We start from the raw sequence: 23,682 nt of genomic DNA on the forward strand, positions 1-23,682 counted from the left end.
GGAAACTTACTCTGCCAGTGGAACTTTTGAAGACAAAGAACACTGAATCAAATTTAGGAGACCTCATGTAATGATAAAAGGAACTGTACATAAAGCCTATGTTTTAATAAGCTAAAGGGTTTGCATCATCTTTTGCTGCTTGAAGTGTTTTCCACATCATTCTTTGATTTTTCACTTACAGCAGGAGAACATGTAATATATTTTATCTGAAGCTGTATCTTAACATTAATAATTAAAACATACAAGCGACAAAAAAAAATGTATTGCTATTCTTTACTATCTGCATATTGGGAATCTATTGATGTTCCCTAACCACACATACCATTGCCACTACAGAAGCCTGTTTCATGAAACTCCAGCCAAACTGCGTTAACTTGTAGCAGTAGTCAGGCACTGTAAGAGAAAGGTATAACAATGGAAAAGTTGGAACATAACAGGAAAAAAAAAAGTTAGCTTTAGCATTCATGAACGTCTCCGATTTTCCCTCCCCTCCTTCTTTTCTCTCCTTTTCTCACCTTGGAAGACATGTCAATGTAGAGTATCACTGCAGTTTGTCTATATACAGAATCAAAAATGCTATTTCTAGCCCAAATACATAATGCATTTTTATCCTACAGAACCTTACAAACACAAGGATCTCCTTTATGAAGTTTTGCTACAGTGATATAAGTAGTGATTATAAAATAGTGATAGTAATAGTGATTATAAGAGTCTCACAAAAATGTGTTTGCTGTAATCAGAAAATGAAATTTGATGATTTTTCTTTATGAAATGAGGTAATATGAGTTTGGAGTAGCTCCAAACATGTTTAGCAACAATGTTCATAAAGTAGACAAAAACAGTACTTCCAGAGGCATCATTATCAAAGGCAGGGAGCCCTTTCACTGGTTCTCACTATAATTTGGAAGAAAAGCTTCCTAATCACATAAGGAAGATGCTATTAGTTATTCCTTTTTCCTGAAGTACTGAAAATACCAAATCAATCCAGTAGCAGGTGATTTTAATTCTGTAGAACCACACAAAAAATCATTTGGTGTTTCTTGACTTTGAATAACTGAGATTTTTCTTTTGAAATCTGGGAAGTAGGCTTTATTCTTGCATTTTCTGTTCCACGTTTTTGGCTGACACAATGTAAACAGTGCATATCTTACTGACAAGTTCCTTCCTGTGACAAGAAAAAAAGTTACACTTTTTATTTTTCAGGTCTTCTTATGCTTATTTAATGAAGCATAAATATGGATGGCACCTTCCTCCTTTCACATGTTTTCAACTGATGTAAATGCATTCAGCTGCAAAAACACCTCCTTTTTAAACCAATCTTTAAATAGTTTCCTTGTTTTCATTATTACATGGAGATTCATGCTTCACACACATGAGCCACTCACTCTCTGAAATGATCTGTCCACATAAACTCATACTGATTTTAGAAAAGAGGTAATAAAAACTATACACAGCACTCAGAACAAGAAAATGCTTTCAGTAGCAAAGAAATGGAGATTCATATTATTTTTTACTTCATTTCCACCTCTTCATGAGTATTAGTTTTTATGAAGTATTATAAAAACTAATATTTGTGAAAACTATATTGTTCTTTTCTCTTTAACCATAGTTACTCCATGAAATGGAATCCATCACCCACTCCTGAATGGGATTGACTATACCTAGCATAAGATAACTCTACCTAAACCCTTCCACAGATTTCTTGTTGTATTGCCAGTGGACATGGAAAGAGTTCACTGTCTTCTCTGCAGAAGTATTATATGAGTTCTATCAAAGGACATCCACATTTATCCATTTCAGTATCACTGTTTTTCACAGCAGCACAGCATTATTACTTACATTCAGCTTGTGATTTTTAACTCTTCAATACCTTTTTTCAGAACTTCTCCTTACCAGATTCCTGTATCTCTTATTTGAACCATGCACAGTGCTTAGCACTTACTCTTAGTCTAACACTCAATTTCCTCTATTTTGCAACATATCACAGACTAAGTTGTATTTACATAACAAGACTTGCAGTAAATGGGATGCTATCATCTCTGTTGTTAACAAACCTTTGGAATAATAGCACAGTGAGGAAAATCCTGTGCAGTCTCACTCAATACAATCTTCTGATCTGGCTGAATACACAGAGGCTTTGCTTGGTGCTGCTGTTGTTGTAGAACAGATTGAACAATATTCCTCTTTCAGTACTACTGTTCTCTCTGCACCGGGATCCTGCAAACTGGCTTGGAATAATCCTCTGCTCCTATTACATCTCCAATAGGCTATGCCATCCCCTCCTTCTTTCAGCCCATTCTTGCCTTTTACCACTGCAGTTACCTTCCCAGAGTTTTAGTTGTTATTATTGTTTTAAGCTAGTTTACTTCAAAGTACTAGAGGATAGAAAGAAAATGGCATATAGATAGAGCAACCAGAAGAGCAGCTGCCAGAGACAGACAAACACTAACCTGCAGGTCCACATAAAACATCTGATTACAGAAGCTATTTGAGTCAGTTTGGGTAACAAGGATAAGCATTGTTCATCACCTACTTACTGCTCTTCTTGCGGATTTAATCATAAAAGGATTAAAAACACTCAAATCTCTGTATTCACATCCAGGAAAACCATTTCCACATTAATGGTATGCTTACCTACATATAGATGCACATCAATAAAGCATTCTTGAGAAGCATTCTATAGAAGCTCTATAGAAACACCAACTCCACCTGTGCTCTAGATCACACAGCATGAGCTCCCTTCAAACCAGAAACACATTACAACCTTAACAAGATACCAAGCCATGCTAATATACTGTCAAGGAGTAGCAAGAGCAGAGCTGGCCCACAAAGGGAGACAAGCCAAAAACCATAGGTGACCACAGCACAAGCAGGAATGACACGACACGACACGACACGACACGACACGACACGACACGACACGACACGACACGACACGACACGACACGACACGACACGACACGACACGACACGACACGACACGACACGACACGACACGACACGACACGACACGACACGACACGACACGACACGACACGACACGACACGACACGACACGACACGACACGACACGACACGACACGACACGACACGACACGACACGACACGACCAAAGCACACTCCCACTGCTTCCAGCCTGCACTTAAATGGAGCTCCCAGCATACAGAGCAGAGGGTGGGGGGTGGAGGTCCCAGGTGAGGCTGGTCATGGCACTTGAGGCCTATCAATGCACTAAGGGCTCTCACATGCTGCACCTGATTTCTCAGCTACAGTAGATTTGTATTCAGCCAACTCAGAGTGTGGATACATAACTTTGCACTAGTTTGTGATAAGCATCCATTTTTAAAACAGGGGATGGATCCATCATATTCACTGAATGTATTTTGTATTCAGACTTACAAAACATTCAGATTACCTGAAAAATATTTGTTTCTTATATGCTGTGATCTCTTTCTAATCCTTAAAGGTACCACAAATATAGCTATTAACAAAAGTAACTGAAGTGTAGATATTACGTTTTTCTGAGGAAAAATATGCTGGAATCTACACTTAAAGTTACTCAGGGAAGCACTTCCTTGTGCAATGGAGGAAAGTGTCATTTTTATCCGTTCAACTTTTACCTGAAAATACTATAAAAGCTTACTTTTCATTCTAAACACAGATTATTTTATATCTCATTCTTATATTTGTAGTAGTATATGCTTTTGCTAGAGTTTATCCAAGACCAAACTTTTACTTTATGTATGACAGAATAAGAAAAGGCTATTACAGTTATAATTTCTCATATTACCAACAGTTTAATAAACACTTGTTTATAGAGTTTCATCATTTCCAGAAATATAAGTTGTACTACTCTGTTTTTACAAACAGAAAAGTGTTTAACTGTAAAAGCAAGTCCTGTGCTGTAAAAAGAAGAAGCAATACCATACGTTTACATTATTAAATGCAGTGAATTTCAAAAAATTATAAAACTATATTTATCACATGTGTGATCATCAAACTATAATCCATATTTGAAGCTATATCCATATCTTAAGAAGCTTTTGCTATACCTATATAAACCACAGTATTAAATTCCACAATTAAAGAGAAACATAAAGCTTCCAATTTCAAGATTTAATAGAGAAGTATATCAGATATTTCCTTAAGAGCACATTTCTTTTGCCAAGTTTATGAAAAGAAACTATTAGGAGGTGCTGCTAAGCCACTGGCATAAATATCACCTGCAAAAGATGATCTTTTGATCAGAGTTACTTGTATTTTTTAGTAGTTTCAATCTGGCTTTGCTTGAGAGATTCATCTAATTCAGAAGAGGCAGGCATGTATACTCCTGGAGGAGAAAGAGAGGTCTTCCACAGCTGCAGGAGGATAAGCATCTGGATCTGACATTGGCTGTTTCCAGAACACGAATATAACAGAAGTCTATCAGTAATGAACAGAAAAGGGAATTTCTTCAGCCTACTTATTCCTCAGATTCTTGGCTGAAAAGTCATTATTACTCCAAGTAAATAGATATCACAACTGACTTCGATTGTTCAAAGTAGCTGCCCCAAAAATTTTTGTATGAAGAGTTATAAAAAATATTTACAACTGTAAAAACAGCAAACAACTAAAAAGAAAGTACGACTATGCCAAAAAATGTAATTTGAAAGACCACATCTAACTAAAAGATTAGGAGTTTGGTTTATAAAATGAAAATAGTATGTATATTTTTAATATTGCAAAATTAACTTTCCTTCTGGAAACGCCAAATACAGATGCACTGGGAAATCACAGTTTTACATTTTTCTGATAGCGCTTTGTCAGCTTTTGCGAAGTAATTCAGAATAAAGGTATCAAAGTATTTTTGGCATTACATTCCAGGGGCTTTTCCAAAGTAATATAGATCAAGCCCCAGTTGGAAGTATTCTCCCTCTGTCTTATTTAAAAAAAAAAGTCTAGTGTCAGTCTTCTGATTTCCACCTATGAAAGTCACTGAAGGCACAGATACATTAACAAATCAACATTTCTCAGAAAAGAATAATAAATGTAACTATCGATAACGAAGCTTGCTGAAGAAATATAATTCAGAATATTTTTTGAAGCATGTGATTTAACTCTATTTGTTTCTACAAAATCATATTTCTAGCCTATCATGAGGGGTAACTTCTGGTTCCTTCATTAAAATGCTCAAGAATACTAGAAGTTTCAAACGGTTAAGAAACTGCATGAAGTTTGAAACATTTTTTATTAATTATCCACTTCTCATTTTCCAGAGGAAAAATTTTGGTTACTGTGATGAATGCATACAATGTATTCAGTCATATACCACATAGGCTGAAATGCATTCATATAAACAAATTAGTAAATACTCAGCAGCATCAAACTATAAAAGATATCCTGGGCCACTGAGACAAGTCCTCCAGCATCACAATGCCTTTCATAAAATATATTAAGCACTATTCATAGTGTCTTCTTGCCTCTAATACTTCTGTCCCAAAGTTTGATTGCTCTAGTGGTTAGGAACAATATTCTAATATCCCACTTAAACATCTATTCATGGCTAGCCGGTGTCAATGTTGTTGCGAGCTTTAGACAGGTTTTTCTCATTCCTGGTGTCTACCTGTCTATTATACTTATTCACATAATCATACACCCTCTCAGCATTCATACTGCTAAGCAAAAGAAACCAAGCTCTTCTAGTGTTCTGTATTATGATAACCCACTCTGGACAGTACAGAGTAGCCCTTCCCTATACTTTTTCCTTTTTCATTTCATTGGGCTGTTGGGGGCGGGGGGGAATGGTCTGGTGATCAGAGCTGTACACAATATTCAAGATAAGATCTTCTCAGTGCCTTATATTTTATCAATCTGTACCTATCTGATAAAAAATCTTAATAACTTGTTTTTACTTAATTTTTTCACTTAATCCAAAGTGAATGAACTTATGGGATTATCCGCATTCAAGGAAGAAATTAGTTAGCTGTCTTTACCAGAAATATCTGGGCCCTCTGTATTTCAGCATCATTTCTCCTTTAACCTGTTATCTTGGAAATACCCAATCATGCTACAATTTCCTCCAACAGTAGTTAGCATAACAAATTTTACATCCTTCCCCAAAATAATCTGGACCTCAAAGGATCATGTTTTATCTATAATGTCTATAAATTTGGTGCTGTATACCAGTTGTTAAACCGTTCAGGTTTATTGCTCGCACTCCTGGTCTTTGTATTACTCCTTACCGTACAAAACTTCCTAGCAGGTAAGGAGGCTGTACTTCTGCTGATGCATTTGACTATTGACCTCCTCTATGTTAATGTTTATTTTCTCTTTGTCCATTCTTCTGCTGACCAACTGCCATCTCTGTGTCCACCTGCACTTTCTTCCTCCTGTATCCTAAAACCAGACATAAAGGTTACATCAGTATCTCCTAATATTTCCCCTCAATTCTCCATTTAAAACACTATTGAATTGACCTATAGAAATTAAGACTGGATTGCAAACATTTTCTAACAAAACAGCTCAGTTATTTAACTATTTTTTTTTAGCAAGATGTAATGAAATGGTGATGCTGTGACTGCCTAGTATCACTCCAATCAGTGATTTAATGTCTTTAGCTAAAACAAAGGGAAGAATTTTTTCCAGGAAATTCCACTGGTATACTCAGTGGGTGTTTTTACTTCCCAGGAGATTCTCTAATCTGAGTGAAAAGATGTGATTTTAATCATTTTGATGTATTCACTAATCCATCCAAACCCAAAAAAATAGGAAACTCATCCACTTATCAGGATGCCACCTTTCTTTAATGGACTATATTCAGATCTGGCAAATTACTGTTTCAGTAACTCCCTTATTTTTTCTCTCCTCATAAAAGCAGTTTTATTCACATATTCCAAGAGCTCAGGATTCTATTTTTCCTAATAAACACAGCAGTGAACAGGGCTCTGGTCACCTTTCTGCTCTTCTTCCTTTGTTCTTATTAGCAGGCTGACAAACAAGTATCCCACTAATGCTGTGGGCTGAAAAGGAAAGCAGAATCTCCCTAAACTGATCCTTCCATGTCCTTTCTGTCCATGAGCTAAGTTTGAACTTTTGAAGGATGGCAGTGTATGTCTGGTTCCCAATAATGTAAAAAATTCACCAAGCAAACATGATGGGTTGGCAAAATACCAAGCAAAAAAATATATATATTTCTTCTACCCAGTGCTACAGAAGAAAACGTAGTGACTAGCCACAGAAAAATCACATCAGAGCCTGTCTACACACATACTCAAGCAAAACTAATTTTTCCTGCTTAAATAAGTTGTCAAACACTCCCCTCATAGACAATGAATAACTTCATGCCATCTCTTCAGCTCTTCCATACAGTATCCTCACTTTTCAGTTATGATCTCTCCTTTCTAAATACGAACTTTAAATACTTAATTTTAACTCTGCAGGGAACTGAGATTTTGTAAGCAGTGCAAGGACTGAAAGAAGGATAAACAGCTTCAAATTCAAAAGAAGATAATCTAAGTTTACATCACAAAGGAAACTTCACAACTGTGACCTAAATTTATTACTGAAAAAGCCTCAAAGGTGGTAGTCCTATTCCATGGCTACTGAAGAAAGAATTTTTTCATGAAGATACGTATGCCTTTCATGAAGTTCTACTCTGAAATTTTTCTTAAATTGTTAGAAAATTTCACTAATTTGAAGGAAATTACTCCAAATTACACTAAAGCATGAGGAAAAAAACCTTTGGTTTTCTCATGAAAAGCATCTAATCTAGATATTTGCTTAAGAAAATAAATACATTGATTATATTGTGTTAATCTATACCAGAAAAGACTTTTCACTTTAAAGCATTTATTGTCTATCAAGTGCCAAGAATAAAGCAAGAGTAGAAAGTTTTGCTAACAATTAGATGGTTGGGTAACCACAAGAAAAAATTAATTCAGTTAATGTCACAACAGCATGTTCCTCGATCTGTATATCTGAAATGAAAACTAGGGTAAGGTTAAAATGCAGCTTGGTTTTAAAAGGGCATGTCCCTTTAAATAAAAATAGTCAGGGAAATCCAAAGAGTAATCTACCAATAGAAATTATTATGGCTTTCATTTAATGCATTTAAGTTCTTCAAAAGGCACAGATTTAACATCCCTTCTGGATTAAAAGCTTCTATTTTGTAGTCTGCGTTTATTTTTCCATTTTGTTTTTTGTTTGTTGCACTTTTAACGATAACTCATTTATGCTCAGTTATTTTGCATTTGTTGAGGAATCAAAACATTTTTCAGAAGCAGTCCTGTTTTGCCTTTCATCATGCAAAGTTCATAATTATAAAAACATAGTTTTCATTTAAAATTAGGTAGTAATTCGAAGTTATTTGCATGTTTTAGTTCTGCCTCCTGACCTTTACTCCAACTGCTTTTCTATCAACCAGCAAAATAAATTACCTTTACTGCTGTTGAATACTACTGAGGCAATGGAAGACTATTATTTAAATCAATTTGTGGTTACTGTTCATATATAGCGCGTGGCTCTATAGTCTATGTAGACTACTCTGCAGTCATTGCTGCTTAAATTAAAATAAATAAAAAATTTGAGGTAATGTTGCTACCGATAAGAAGACCTAACTTCAGAAGGCTCTCAAAGTCTCATATTTGGTGGATGGAAAGTAAATTTCAAATGTTTCAGAGTAAGCTCTTAGTTCAAAGAAGAATTTATATATCAGGCATTTCTCTGAGCTATTCCAATGAAAAATCTTTGAAATCATGCAGCATTGACCACGTGCCCAGCGGACCCACCTTTGACCAATAGCTCAGACTAGATGACTTTCTGAAGCCACTTCCAGCCTGAAACATTCTATGAATCTGATTATAAAACTCACATTGACTTCAGCAAGAGTAGCATTAGACCAATACTAAGCATTCCTAAAATATACTGATTGTTAGAGTTTTTAAGTACCTTGTAGCTCTCAAATGATATTAGTCAGAGCAACTGGTCACTATTTATTCTCTTAAATACAAACTAATTTTAAGTACTTGCTATTAATTTCCATTTAAGTTCTTGCTAAAAGAAACCTAAAAGGAGCAGGATTTTGTGTGTGTATTGTTTTACATTTCTGGATTGAAATGATGTTTCTTGACAGAAATATCTTGCCAGGTGTTTCTTGTGCCACTACCACATCTCCAGAACATGAAGCACACCTAAAAAGCCAATAAAGAGTTTGTCAAAATATACAGCTGAATTGTCCGCAGGAGAGATTCAGCCTTTGAATGCCTTTTTTTTCTTTCCTTTACTTTTATATAACTGTATCTGTTGTTTGGTAAAAATATATCTAAATAAAGTACTTCTTATCTTCTATTTTCCTCATACTCTCCCTCCTGTTCTATTGCTATTATTTTTCTATATGCAGGGAGATTTTTCAGCTGTATCTCTGAGGCTGAGCTTTTGCCTTTCTACAGAAAGGAAGGTACAATATAGAAAGGGAGGAGAGAAGAGAAAGATTCAATTAATCACAGAATCACAGAATCACAGAATGGTTGAGGTTGGCAGGGACCTCTGGAGATCATCTAGCCCAACCCCCCTGCTCAAGCAGGGTCACCTAGAGCATATTGCCCAGGATCACATCCAGACGGGTTTTGAATAACTCCAGCGATGGAGACTCCACTACCTCTCTGGGCAACCTGTTCCAATGCTCTGTCACCCTCACAGACAAGAAGTTTTTTCTCAGGTTTAGGTGGAACTTCCTGTGGTTCAGTTTCTGCCCGTTGCCTCTTGTCCTGTTGCTGGGCACCACGGAGAAGAGGCTGGCCTCATCCTCTTGACGCTCCCCCTTCAGATCACAGAATCACAGAATCGTTTAGGTTGGAAGGGACCTCTGGAGATCATCTAGTCCAACCCCCCTGCTCAAGCAGGGTCACCTAGAGCATATTGCCCAGGATCACATCCAGACGGGTTTTGAATCTCTCCAGGGAAGGAGACTCCACCACCTCTCTGGGCAACCTGTTCCAATGCTCTGTCACCCTCACAGTGAAGAAGTTTTTTCTCAGGTACTTTTTCTCAGATTTTCTCAGATACTTGTACACGTTGATGAGATCGCCTCTCAATCTTCTCTTCTCCAGGCTGAACAGGCCCAGCTCTTGCAGCCTTTCTTCATAGGAGAGATGCTCCAGTCCCCTCATCATCTTTGTAGCCCTCCGCTGGACTCTCTCCAGGAGTGCCATGTCTCTCTTGTACTGGGGAGCCCAGAACTGGACGCAGTACTCCAGATGTGGCCTCCCCAGGGCTGAGGAGAGGGGCAGGATCACCTCCCTCCACCTGCTGGCATCACTCTGCCTAATGCAGCCCAGGAGACCATTGGCCTTCTTGGCCACAAGGGAACATTGCTGCCTCATGGTCAACTTGTTGTCCACCAGCACTCCCAGGTCCTTCTCGGCAGAGCTGCTTTCCAGCAGGTCAACCCCCAGCCTGTCCTGGTGCCTGGGGTTCTTCCTCCCCAGGTGCAGGACCCTGCTCTTGCCTTTGTTGAACTTCAGGAGGTTCCTCTCCGCCCAGCTCTCCAGCCTGTCCAGGTCCCTCTGAATGGCAGCACAGTCTTCTGGTGTGTCAGCCTCTCCCCCCAGTTTAGTATCATCAGCAAACTTGCTGAGGGTGCACTCTGTGCCTTCCTCCAGGTCATTGATGAATACTTTGAACAAGACTGGACCCAGGACTGACCCCTGGGGGACACCACTAGCTACAGGCCTCCAACTCGACTCTGCACCATTCACCACAACCCTCTGAGCTCGGCCATCTCACTCAACCTCTATGTTGAGTGAACAAGCAAACGGACTGCTGAGGAGGAATCAACCCTCAAACAAGTCATATGTTCTTTTGATAATAACTAATTATACTTTTGAAAATATCTAAGTTCTAGCATTCTAAACAACAGGCAAGAACATTTTATTTCAAAGAAAGGAGAACATAGCAGCATTTACTGTATAAAAGAATAATACAAATGACAGAAAGCACATCTATGAATCATAGCAGAAAGCTAACTAATCCTGCAGCAGATTCTTCCAGCCAATCAGATACATAAAGGAGAGAGTTTGCAGGATTTTTGCATTTACTCAAGCTAAAACATTTATGAGCCCGCAATATTAATACAATGTCACAGTGATTCCCAGAGACATAGCCGTGGTACTCTGCCGGGACATTCCATTGCAAGCTGACACATTTCATTACAGCCTCACTGTATTTACACATCATTTGGGGCACACAAGGGCTCAACTGCTGAGTTGATCAAGTATCAGTTCTACAGTAATACATATTTTACAGCTATGCTGTGGGGAAGAAGGATTTGGTACACTACATGGCTTCTAATCAGTTCCTATAAAGTGTGAAACTAGTAAACTTCAGAAAACAAAAGAATGTGTTGGGGACAGAGTCATCTTCTCAGAGTTCCTTTTCCTCTGGCTGAAGCTTAGTTCACAGTGGTAAATGTACAAGAAAAAGCAGAAAGTCTTCTCATCCATCGGTCTGCAAATTCCAGCATTCCCATGGGGTTAACATAAGTGTATAAGAAGTCCTGCAATAAAATTCAACCTGCTGATCAAGAGAAAACTCAAGGGCTGCAGCTTACATGTAACAAATTACGCTGTTTTATTCTTATTCTATTTTTCCCCTCTATTTCTGTAGTATTCACTGCAATACAGAAACCCTCATTGCAATGAGCTTTAGAAATAGTTATCAGGCCTCAGTGCCCACTGGGCAGGATGCTGTCAATCAAGTATATTGCTTCTTCAGGTAAAAAGTATTGAATAAAATAACTGGATACATACTTCATGCAAAAGCTCCCTTAAAGTTGTGGAAGAGGTGCCTTACAAAATTACTAGATCTCCTTGTGTCACAGGATTTATCTAAATTAATGCTATTTGTGGAGTAAACGTACCTGAGCCTTCTCTTTCTTCTTACAAATACTTACATGATGACCATAAGCATTTGCGGGCAGCCTACAAAGAGGATAGTGGAGGCATTACTCCATTACCTTTTTATTGCAAGTAGGGCCTGCACAAAAACATTTGCTCTACAACTTATCAGTCTTAAATTGATTATGACTACATTTCATCCTGGCTTGTCGTTATATGTAGTTACTACAGATTAACCACACTACAGAATAAGAGTTCTTTGCCCCTGTTTATTTCTGTAGTTATTCAGAAATAAGCGATATGTGAGCAAGCTGACATAGGCCAGGGAAACTGAAGTATATGCCCACATAAGCACATACAGCCAGCTTACTGATTAGTCAGCTATGAAGAGTAGATTGAAGTGTGGTTGTTGCTAAAACAAGTAGAGAAAAAAAGTTGGTATTTTTTAAATTATGCAATTTATCAATCAAAAATCCTTCATTTTCTGTACTTAGAAGTATTCAATTTTCCAGACAATAAACTCCAAAAGTATGGAAATTCTACATTTGAGTCCCCAGATAAAATGGACTGGATATTTTATCTATAAGTGAATAGGATACCTACTTGATTCTAGATAAATAAACTGTTATGTTCACTGACAGAATACACTGTCTTCAACCAGCCCACCTTCCTTTAATTCTACTGATAACTGCCAGAAAACCTGCAAAGCAGTTGCATATATATTTTTCTTAGCCATTTTATAATATTTGACATTTCCTACTCCAGGAACTTTGACCTTACGGTATCAAAGATGCAAATGCAGCTTTATTTAAGCCCATGGATACTAATGTGTTTGGGTGCCATAATACAAGGCAACATAGTGTGTCTGTTTTGGTGTCTGTTTACGGGATACGTAATTACAAGCAATGTGCACATGCATCTTTCCATCCTTCTCAGAGAGCCACCTTTCACACTTTATTATCACTTATTAAAGCCTACTGCTGGCTTGATTGAAGTGTGTAGGCTGCACTATACTTACCTGCAAATAAAGCACCTTCACTTGGTTCTTTAAGTTACTTTAGAAGCTTTCCCTACTATTACATGCCTTCTTTTCATATGATGAATTTCACACTTTTAACTGCTTTTGTGTTTCACTTAAAATCTTGTTTATTGGTGGCACAAAAATAAAGCTTACTAGTAATGCCTGCCTTTTGCTTTTTATGCTTTCCCTCATGGGGTGCAAGTCAAGTAACGTTATTGATGTGAATCATTCATTTCTGAAAATCTTTCGAGTATGTCTCAGCCAAGCAGGTTCTTTCATTTTCTATCCCTGGAAGGAGGGGAAGAGTCTTTTTCATCCTTTGATATATATGGTACTTGTACATGTAATGACAGAACGTACACAATCAAATCCTCATTGCCAGATACTGTGAAGTGAAAATATGTATCTAGATGGAGTATTGTGCATAGCCAAAATCTGTTTCTCACCACAGCATCATTTCTCATGACTTCAAAGATTGTTCTTACAGTGCAAAGACTGTTATAGCTCAAAAGTCTTATGAGAAATGCATTAAAAAGTTAAGTAGGGAAAACAAAATATCTAAGTGCTTAAATTTTAGTAAAGGGAAATAAAAAATGCATGGATTTTTGGATATACTGTTTTATTATTATCTACATATTGCCTGCATTATTTTAATTTCTTGAAAAATAAGTAATTTTCAAATAAGTCTACCTTCACTGCTTTCAGAAATGTATAATCAAAGAAGAGACAACTCTAGTAAGTCATAACATCTAACTCTGTAAAAGCTCCACAGACTGCAAACCTCAGTAACTATATAAAGTCTCTTGTCTACCTAGTGCTCTTAAAATATTTTTCTTTAGCTATATTTTAAAAATATAAGAGAGAGATCAGTCCACTATAACAAAAAGCATTTTAAAGCTTAAGATTTTAGGAAAACATAGTTGTCATCTGTTATCAGCTATTTCCTTCAGAAGGTGAAGGTCAACTCCCAAATTGCAAGTGCAAATTGTAATAGTCTTTTCCTGAAACATTTGCTACAGGAAAAAAGTTGGTGGACTCTCAACATTCCGCTGTTGCCCTTGCTGTGGAATTAGTTTTTTCCAGATTTGGTTTGTGCTAGTAAACAATCTGAAAGAAACACTGCTAGACAATCTAGTTTTTATCCTCAGGGAGGTCCTCCAGCAGTGAATGTGGTTTACATATTACATATATATTCCTGAACTTGCATATGCACACAAACCAGAAATGATGTGGATTCACAACATTGTGACTTTATTCCTTGTGTAAGTTTCTGTAAGCTTCTGTAAGTTTCAATTAAATACAGGCTGCCACTGCTTCTTCTTGCAAGCTTCTGATTGCTTATTTTGGAAGTCGGAAAATTTTGCTTTTCAGTCTAGTTTTGTAAGGAAACAAATTACACAAATGTACTGCCAGTCTGTCACTTCTCACCCCTTCCTGATAACTTTTGAATGAATCGGCTAATTTCAATCAAATTTGACAAAAGGACATGGTCTCAAAAATATTAAGTTCCAACAAGTTTCCATGAAAACTGACAGTTGAGTAGGAGATAAAGACTGACATTAGTCTTCCCAGTGAGGAAAATATTGCAGTATAAGCTCAACAATTATCTATTATGCTTGACATACCAGCAAGTCAATCATTATGTATGTATCAGCCACACAATCCACTTGCACGTAATTCAGAACCAATCATAGATCTTCTGCTTCTTGCTCAGCCACCAGTACCAGCTGATGAGTATAGAGTAGGCTGGAGGTATATTTTGGAATCAGTGAAAAAGCTAGGTCATAGCAAAGGAAAGTGAATGAAGAAGGGAGCTGTAGCATGGTAGGACACAAGCTAATTGGAAACCAGGCTTCAGTGTATCAACTGCATTCAGATCAATCTATTTAAAGTTTGCAAAATGTTTGTAATCATTAACCTACCATAATCCAAACAATAGAAAACAAGAAAAGATCAGAAAAAGATCAGTCATTTTTACAGGGGTTTAACTGTATTGCAATCCAAGTTACTACTTATCTTCTCCAGTGCTAATTGAAGTAGGTCTTTTATCCCAGAGTGCTCTTGAATCTTGCCTCACGCTCTCCACTTGATCTGGGAGGCCCCATGTAATCATTCCCCTTTTAGCTAGGTCCACACTAGCTCTATCTGCAATTACAGAGCTGGCACTTGAATTGTTAGGGACACATCCCAGGTCATTAACATCTCACTAACTTATCCTTCTAGGAAGAGATTCTTGGTACTTATGGAAGAACTCTTATCTTTCCCAGGCCTTTGCCTGAATGATCTTTGGCCCACCCGTCCATTTAACTGAGAGGCTTCCAGCGCTGCCTGCTCTTTGCTTCGCTCCAGTTCAGCTGATGCCAGCCTCATCCCTGAAAGTTTTTAATGCATTGTGCTTCTTTCTAATATCCTCAACCAGTCTCACCAACGCCACATAAGGACGAAAAACAAAATCAAAACAAAAAAAAATCCCTCCTTGCTCTGTTCATTTTCCGTGCTTACTCAGGAACAGGATTATGTTGATTTTTTACACAAAGGCATCACATCAGGACATCAAATTCTGTAGTTTTCGTACTGTAACTCCTTGATCTTTTTCAGAGTTACTGCTTTTAAAGATAGTCTTCCATTCAGTTGATGAAGTGCTATACTTCCACTTGCTTATACCCAATACACACTCCAGAATCAGAGGTCCATCAATGTTACTGAAAACACTAATTTGAACTATCATTTAATCATAGCTCTCCCTCATCCAGATGTTACAGAGCATAAAGGATAAGAAATCATTTCAAAGAAATCTGCAATGCAGTCATCATCAAAGTGTACAAATAAAGGATAGCTGGTAGAACACCACAGACTAGGCAAATCACTGTGATTTTCATACAGAAAGGTAATGGATTTCTTTTTCTTCCTTCTTTTAAATATAGTTTGTCTTCTAGATTCGGAGGCCTTCATGTTGAATTCAATATTTTTAGCTCCCACATGATCATCTAGAATTAAATTGCAGCAGTTTCTTAGGATCAGAATAAGAAAGCAATGATAGATCTCTGTGATTCCTCTGTCCTTGCATAGTAATCAAAGGATCATTTACTGATAGATTGAACTGCTCACAAAAGCAGAAATCACACAGCTCCATCTTGTGGACGATAAGATTCCTTGTGTAATGTTATATACCTCAGCTCAGGTCCTATACTTGACTTTTGCCTTGGTTATTGATTTAGTTTTAGAGGCTTCTACCCACAAGGTTTTACCTAATGCAGATATTTTTCTTTACTATGTAGATTACACAACTTCAGGAAGAGCAGAAACTATTTGCCTCGTGTTTTTATTTATATTGCCTCCTTTAATTTTATTTTGCCACAAGATTCTCCCTAATAGGTTCATACTAACAGTTCATATTTGTACCCAGCGGTGCGGGGTCAACTCCTCAAGTTTCTTTCTGCTATCCCTCCTTGTTCTGTGGAAGGTTGAACTCCTTGCAGAAGTGGCCTGTATTAACATGCCATAGATTAGCACTAGAAATACTTGATCTTCAGCCTGGCTTTACTTCTTAGCAGGAAGCGTTTGCAATCCATTCTAGGCGGCACACAAGTGCAGGCAGTAGAGTTTGTCTCATTCCATGTAAATCAACACAGGACTCCCATCTGTAGTGTTTGCATAACCTATTGCCAGTAAAGTGAACAAGTCAGAGCAACTTTTACCTCATATCAACTATGTAACTTTTCACAAGATCTCAAAATATTCCTTCCTGGACATGATTACAGATTTTGGAGACAACTGGCATTAAGCCTCATTGTTTTGTTGGAGGCTCGTTCCAGTAAGAGCTTTGGAAGGTACACGAGAAGTAAACGCTGTTGCCATACGCACTCCACAGATGCTGATGCTATTACTGTTGTGTTCCTAAGTGTTCCTACTTCCTCCGTCCTTCTGTGATGAGATTTAATGTTGCAAGGAGAGAAAGCTTTAAAGTCTTCAGCAGACACAAATTTATAACTATTCTTTGTGCTTCTCTCCAACATTTTTTTAGATAATTATGGCACCAGTAACAATAAAAGGTAGATTCCTGATTTAAAATGTGAGGAATGCAAATTAAGATTTTCAGAGCAGCATAAGAAAATATGTATTTGTACTTTTCAAGTATTAAATATTAAAATGTTAAGATCTGAAAATGTCTGAACAATAACTGCACCTCTTTGCAATGATAATTATTCATCTTCATGTGTTGTAATATTTGTCAACGTACTCTTTCGTCATTGAGGGAGTATTTCATGGAACTAACAGAAAAGAAATCTTCAAACTAAAAACTTCATACTCATATATTTATACTTTCCCCATATACTCGCTATTTCCTCCATAAACCACATTAGGACCATTATTAGGACCACTAATTATTATAAAAATATAATATATAACAATAATAATATAATAATTACTAATTATTCTAATTAGGATCACATTAGGACCACTTTCTCAAGGAATGGCTGAAAAGGAATATTACCAAAAGACAATCCAAACCTTGTAAAACTCTATATCAAGAGGTCTGAAAGATAAGACCCAAAGATGAACTACAAATTTATTATTAAGAAAAATTACTAAAGAGGGGTTGATCCAAAATGGAAATGAACAATCATAAATAATCCTACTATATAGTATTTATATATAAACTTCTGTTATTCATCACCGTGTTATCAAGAAAATTTTGATTTTTATATTCTTAACTATATAGTTTACTTAGGCAAAGTATGTTAAAAGATATTAATCTGCAGAGGTCTACAAACTGAGATGTTAAGAAAAAAGTTCACTGGTTGTTAATATGTAACTCACTGTAAAGCCTTCACAATGTATTTTGATGCTTAGAACAATACTTCGTATTTGGGGAAGAATGTATTTTTCATAAGTTGCAGCCTAATGTAATATTTGTCTATCAGATTATCCTAACCCACCTTCACTGAAGTTTACTGAAAAAGTAGTGAGTAATATAACTCATGGGACTATTGGCAGGTTACTCTGGGAGTGTATTTCCCATTAATTTACAATTGAAATGCATGAGTGGTCACAAATGGCCACAAATATTCCCTCAAATCTTCTAACTTAATTAAAAGGAGAAATGATCACAAGTATTTTCATCTTTTTTAATTAGTTTTAAATTAATTTTCAGTGTGAGAGACAGAAGTCCTACAAGAAAAAGTAAGGAAGCATGCACAGGAGCATCTGCTGATGTTCAGATGCACCAGATCTGCATGATGAATGCGAATGATCAAATTCAGAAGTTTCTAACACACTCCATTTCATTTGAACAAAAATGATTAATTTTTTTTATTCATATCCTCTACGTTTATCCCCAAAACAAAGCAAACAATGCATCACACTTAAAGAAAACAACAAAACAACTTTTTAATACAAAACCAGTTGCTTATTAAAATACTGCTTTGAATGACAGCAGCCAGACCAGTCTGAATTTACACCAACAAAGAAACGCAGTAGATAAAAATCTCCTAAAAAACTCAAAAAAAAATCTGTATTTTTAGCTTATATGCCATGACTTATTGGTAAAAAAAAAAAAAAAAAAGAATAGCGTCTTGGTTCTTTCCCTTCAAAGAATATTCCATTTCCTTATTGAGACACTTCATCACCACTTCACCCCACTGAATTCACCTTCCACACAGAGAAACATTTTGGCAGTCTTCTCTTCTGGTAGAAGTCAAAATAGTAACTTTCTGGCTATAATTGAAAGAAAAATACCTCATCTCCTCCACTAACATTTTTTTCACTAGCATGAAATTTTAGGCACACTATCAACTTGATTTTCTTTTTATTAAATCTTGAAGAGATTTTTGTTTCTCTGAAAAGTACTACTCTGTAAATCTGAAAACCAAAATGTACAGAAAAGATGGGAAAAAAGAACTGAAAAAAGAAGAAGGTTCTCCAAGGTTGTTCTCACCACACCAATAGCTGTTAATCCTGAGAAGAGAGAGCTACCTCTGAGAGTATAGGGATGCAACAGTTCAACCTCTTTATCCAAACAGTCCTTGGACCGTATTCTAGAATCTGCCAACAAGTTTGTCAATTAGTGCCAATCATGATAAGCTTTTCTGTGATGCGGACACTTCTTCAGGAGAAATGGGACTGATACCACCACTTTATTTTGCATCTGTCTTTGTATAACTTTGTAACCTGCAGTTACTACCAACATCAGCCAGATGGAAACATTAACCTATACATACAGAAAATAACCTATACATATAGAAAATATATTTCTCCATAAAAATACAATCTATATGGTGCAATTTATAGCTGGAAACACTGTTATGATTTTTAAGAAAGGGCCAAGAAGCTACTGATAAGAAGATAATTTGCTCAATAGGGCTACAAGTATTACACTTCCCAATGGTAGGGGATTAAAACTATGTTAATTAGGATAGATAATAAGAAAGTATTAGAGCATTATTACCAGACAAATCAAACAGCAACAGAGTTGCTAAATATTAGAACTGTTACAACCAGTACTTTACAGTGATACTCTATGTATGTTGCTTAGTAGGTACTTGATTATGAACTGCCTGCCAGCAGTAGTCTCGTACATATAATCATCCTTAACCTATATATTTTCATTACTTTAGAGTGTACCATTAGAATTCAATTGTTATCAGAACATGGCCTCAGAAATAATTTAGTATTTCATATTTTACATTTAGAAAAAAATACAACTAAATGTTAAATATGAGGCAGGTCATTCCGGTTAAATTTAGGACAAAGTACAGTACAAGCATACCATACGTGAATCTGCTGTGTTTCCCAGACACTTCCTTTTTCAATACATGTGAATTTTGAATAAGGCATTGAAAGAGTAAACCTGTATTCCCTGTTAATCTAAATGGGAGATTTTGTTGCCAGAGGAATCAAACATCAGACTTAAGAGAGAGAACTGAAAAGGAAAATGTCCAACAGACTTTGCAAGTAACTAGTTTTAATACAAAGGCTCTTGTTTTATCGTACAGGAATACGAGTATGATTCTCCGGATTCTACAGTACTTCAATCAATATTGAAGGGTTTTTAAGAACTTCATTGTATATCTCTTTTAGAGGATTATGAACATTTGCAAAGGGGCTCATGAAGTAATGCTTTAAAAGCTAAAAATTTAGATTAAGATATATTTTCCGAATGTCTTTCAAAACATTTCCAAACCAGAAGTCCTGCCCAATATACATCATCACATTCTAAGCGCTAACACTGTGTAATTTTAGCCACATTTTTTCCTTCTTATATGTTACTGTTCTTCCTCTCCCATTGTTTTCCCACTGTTTTGTGAGGATGATGCATCCGTAATAAGTAATAAGACTTTCATTTAAATAACATTAAAATAAAGCTACATACATAATAGTAAAATAAAGCTACATAAAATAAAGTTACATACACATTAAACACTGAACTAGTTAGTTTAATTTAATCTAGTAAGCCACAGTGGAACACGGATGAACAGACTTAGACTGGTTGAGGTCCTCTGTGGCAGTCTTGTAAGCACCCCTTCTGAGATTTCCTTTCATTAGAGAAACAAAAAAATCAAAGCTGAATCCAAAGGGATTTTACACATTTGTAAAAAAGTATCTTGCAGTTATAATTTCGGCCTTTAAACGTTGTGGGTGTATAGTAGGGTACTCATTTTATTAATCAGGTACGTTTATTTTGAGATGCCATATATATACTTGGAACCTAAATGATAAACTGAGCTCTCAGATGAAGTAGGCTGGTATTGCTGAGTTTAATGAAGACAATGCTAGTGATACTGAGTAATATATAAGATAAATAATAAAATCAGAAATTCTTAATACATGAATGAAACTCAAAAGTCTAAGAAATAAGAGGTGTTTAGTGTGCTTGGTTTCAACTGAAAGCTTGATGTTGAACTTATAAGACTATTTGTGCACCTATTAAATACTGAAAAACAAAAAAGTTAAAAAAATTAAAAGTGATTATCAAGACTGGAGTGTCACTCCTACATTCGAGGACTTACTATCTATGGGAAAGCAAAGCCAAGCAAAGCCTGAAGAGTTTGTTGTTTTTAGCATAAGTCCAGATCTTCTACAAAATAATCTTTATTTCAGACAGCCTCTGATTGTTCATCAAACATCAGAAATGATTAAAAAATAAAGATTTAAAGGTTAACAAATGAGACTGAGGAAGGCTAATATATTACCATGTACTATGCTTTGTTTAAAAGTGGCCAGGCTGAGCTGCAAGTCAAACAAAAAAAAAAGTTTTCTTGATAATGGCGAAAGTAATTAAAAATTGAGAATTAATTCAAGTATTTTATAAAATATATATACTTAAGAAGAGAATAATGTGTTTCAGTATCATAAATTACCTTGATCTTATGATTCTCTAAAAAGATGATAGTAAAGAATTAGCACTTCAAGAAACTACGGAAAAAAACATTACATGTAAAGTTATTTATATATGTCCTCAGCTTCATATAGCCCCAGTGACTACTAAAATTAAACTAATCCACATTTTCTTGTATGGAGTACTGCAAAATAAAACCCTCTCTGATACAATATACAGTATATGTTTTCATAAAATATTTTTATTTATATCAAATAAAACCTGGTCACCTAATTAAAAAAAAGGAAAGCCACTAAACCCAAAAAATAATCAACTGAAAAAATGTAAAGCAATCGCAATAATTTTAAAAATATATAATATAGTTTTCAGTATCCTGTAACAGAAACACTATGAGTAGCAGTTAATATTAAGTCTCAGAAATGATCCAGATCTGGTTCTCTAGATGTGGATGTAAATATCTTATAAAGAGAGTCTCACATGAGGAAAACAGTTTCCAGTTTTGATTTGTTCCCTTCCTTAACTGCACCCATTATGATCAAAAAACCCACTCTCAATAATGTTCATCACTTTGCAGTAAAAAAATACACAGAAATTTAGGTACAACTGGGAGTTATATCTTCTTTAAGTTCTGTAACCTACAGTCCTGTAAAGAACAAACTGCTCATTGCTGCTGAGAGAAAATGATGGTCCAGAGTTGCTTGATGGATAATAATCCCATAGAAGAATTTTTTTTCAGGATTCATTAATAAGGCAGGGAAAATATCTGAATGAAAGAAATTTCATTTCCCATTCAATTTTGTAACAACTAAGGACAAATTTAAATACAGTTATATTCAGAATCTAGGAGGCTAATAATGCATTCCCATCAATGTCAAGTAACGCATGCCTCCAGTGTATGCGAAGTGATTGGGTGGAGTTAACTAGAATTGATTCAAGACAGCAGCACAACTGAGCTTTGGACAAGTCAAAGGGAAAGTAAGACTGTTTCAAATGGTCTTTCTTGTGGAAAAGATTCCTTTATGGCATGCTACAGGTTAACACAACAGAGAATGTACTATGAGGTGGTAGATAAAGCTTGCACTCAAGTATAACTTTTTTTTTTTTTTTGATGTTTTGTACTCACAGAAGAAAATTGTCATGTTTATATACAGAAACATTATCCAAAAAGGTTTCTAGGTAGTCAATATACACCTTTGTGGAGCTGTGTAAATACTGGCAAAGACAGGAACGTAAGAGCAGCCAACCCAGATGGGAACAAAGGTCTGTCTGTGACAATAATCTTTTGCGGATGCTTAGGGAAGAGTGGAAGCAAAGACAGCATGTAGTGATACTTCCACAGTATATTCTTCCTGAACCAGAGCTGAGGTCCTGGTATTTGATAGACTTGGATGCTTTTTAACATCTCTTTCTTTTTTTTAAGTCCATGTAAAATTCTTACATCCACTTTATTCAAGATGAGAAGGAGACTAGAATAAAAGAAGTTGGAGGAAGTAAAGTTTTTACTTTAGCTTAAAGGTTTGGATCAGCAAGGATGAGAGATTACAAAGGGAGAGAATAAATGGGGAAGGATCATAAAGAAAGAATGGAACATTAACAGCAACACTGGCTTGGAAAGAAAGGCAAAGGGACTCAGGGCCTATACTTTTCAGTCCACAGTTTTCTCCACAGTACTGGGAGGTGCTCTACCTCCCTTGCCCTGAAATCCTTTTCCTATCCCAGGTGCAGGAACTCTGTCTCTTGGTGGATACCTGAGACCTTCCCCAGAATCTTTTTCTTGTGAGCTGGTACCCTGGAGAAGCTTCCTCTTGTTTGCTAAGAATAACTTTCCATTTGCTTGGGTCCCCTATGAATTGGCATCTGGACAGCCATATGTACCTTTCCAGGTAGGAAGCTAGGAAGCAGCATTAAGCACGCCTGCTGACACCACAGAAAAGGCACATTGTAACCTATTACAGTCTGCGAAAGCATTCAGGAAATGGTACAATGACATCCAGGAAGAAACTAAGAAGTTCAAACTTCACTGGACATATTTTCTAACTGTATGCATCTGTATGGGTTGTCAAATTGCCCAAGAGTGAAAGTATGACTTCTTACCTCTCTGAACCATGCAGCTCTGGATATGTACTGTCCTTTGCCTCTGCTGCTTTCCTATAAAGTCTTTCTCAGGATTATTCAAACCTGGGGAGTTGGATAAAACAAAACAGGTACTGATGATTATTTTCATACAATATTATTGCAGAGCATCAATTCTGTTACAGTTAAACGTAACAAGCCCTTTCTTTTTAAAGGTTTCAAGTGTTCAAAATCTACAGGTTCACTCAGATCACATTACAATTTCCTCTCCTAATTGGACTGTGAAATATGACTCATAAACAAAATTGGTGTAATTTCAGAACGAGGTTGATAAATTAGTCCTATCAAAAAAAAAGTATTTCATCAAGTACAGTGTTTTA

The 23,682-nt window shown here is 36.3% G+C and overlaps 1 long non-coding RNA gene across 1 annotated transcript; it reads right to left on the reverse strand.

Moving 5' to 3' along the window:
* Positions 1-327: 327 nt before the first annotated feature.
* LOC138061036 (uncharacterized) lies at positions 328-23,407 on the reverse strand. The gene is made up of 3 exons (XR_011134633.1): positions 23,324-23,407; positions 6,222-6,375; positions 328-393 (listed from the first exon to the last, which is right to left on the reverse strand). It is a non-coding gene; the product is annotated as an uncharacterized lncRNA (long non-coding RNA).
* Between the last annotated feature and the right edge of the window lie 275 nt (positions 23,408-23,682).

The sequence above is a fragment of the Struthio camelus genome, chromosome 15, assembly GCF_040807025.1.
Source record: "Struthio camelus isolate bStrCam1 chromosome 15, bStrCam1.hap1, whole genome shotgun sequence".
Lineage (NCBI taxonomy): Eukaryota > Metazoa > Chordata > Aves > Struthioniformes > Struthionidae > Struthio > Struthio camelus.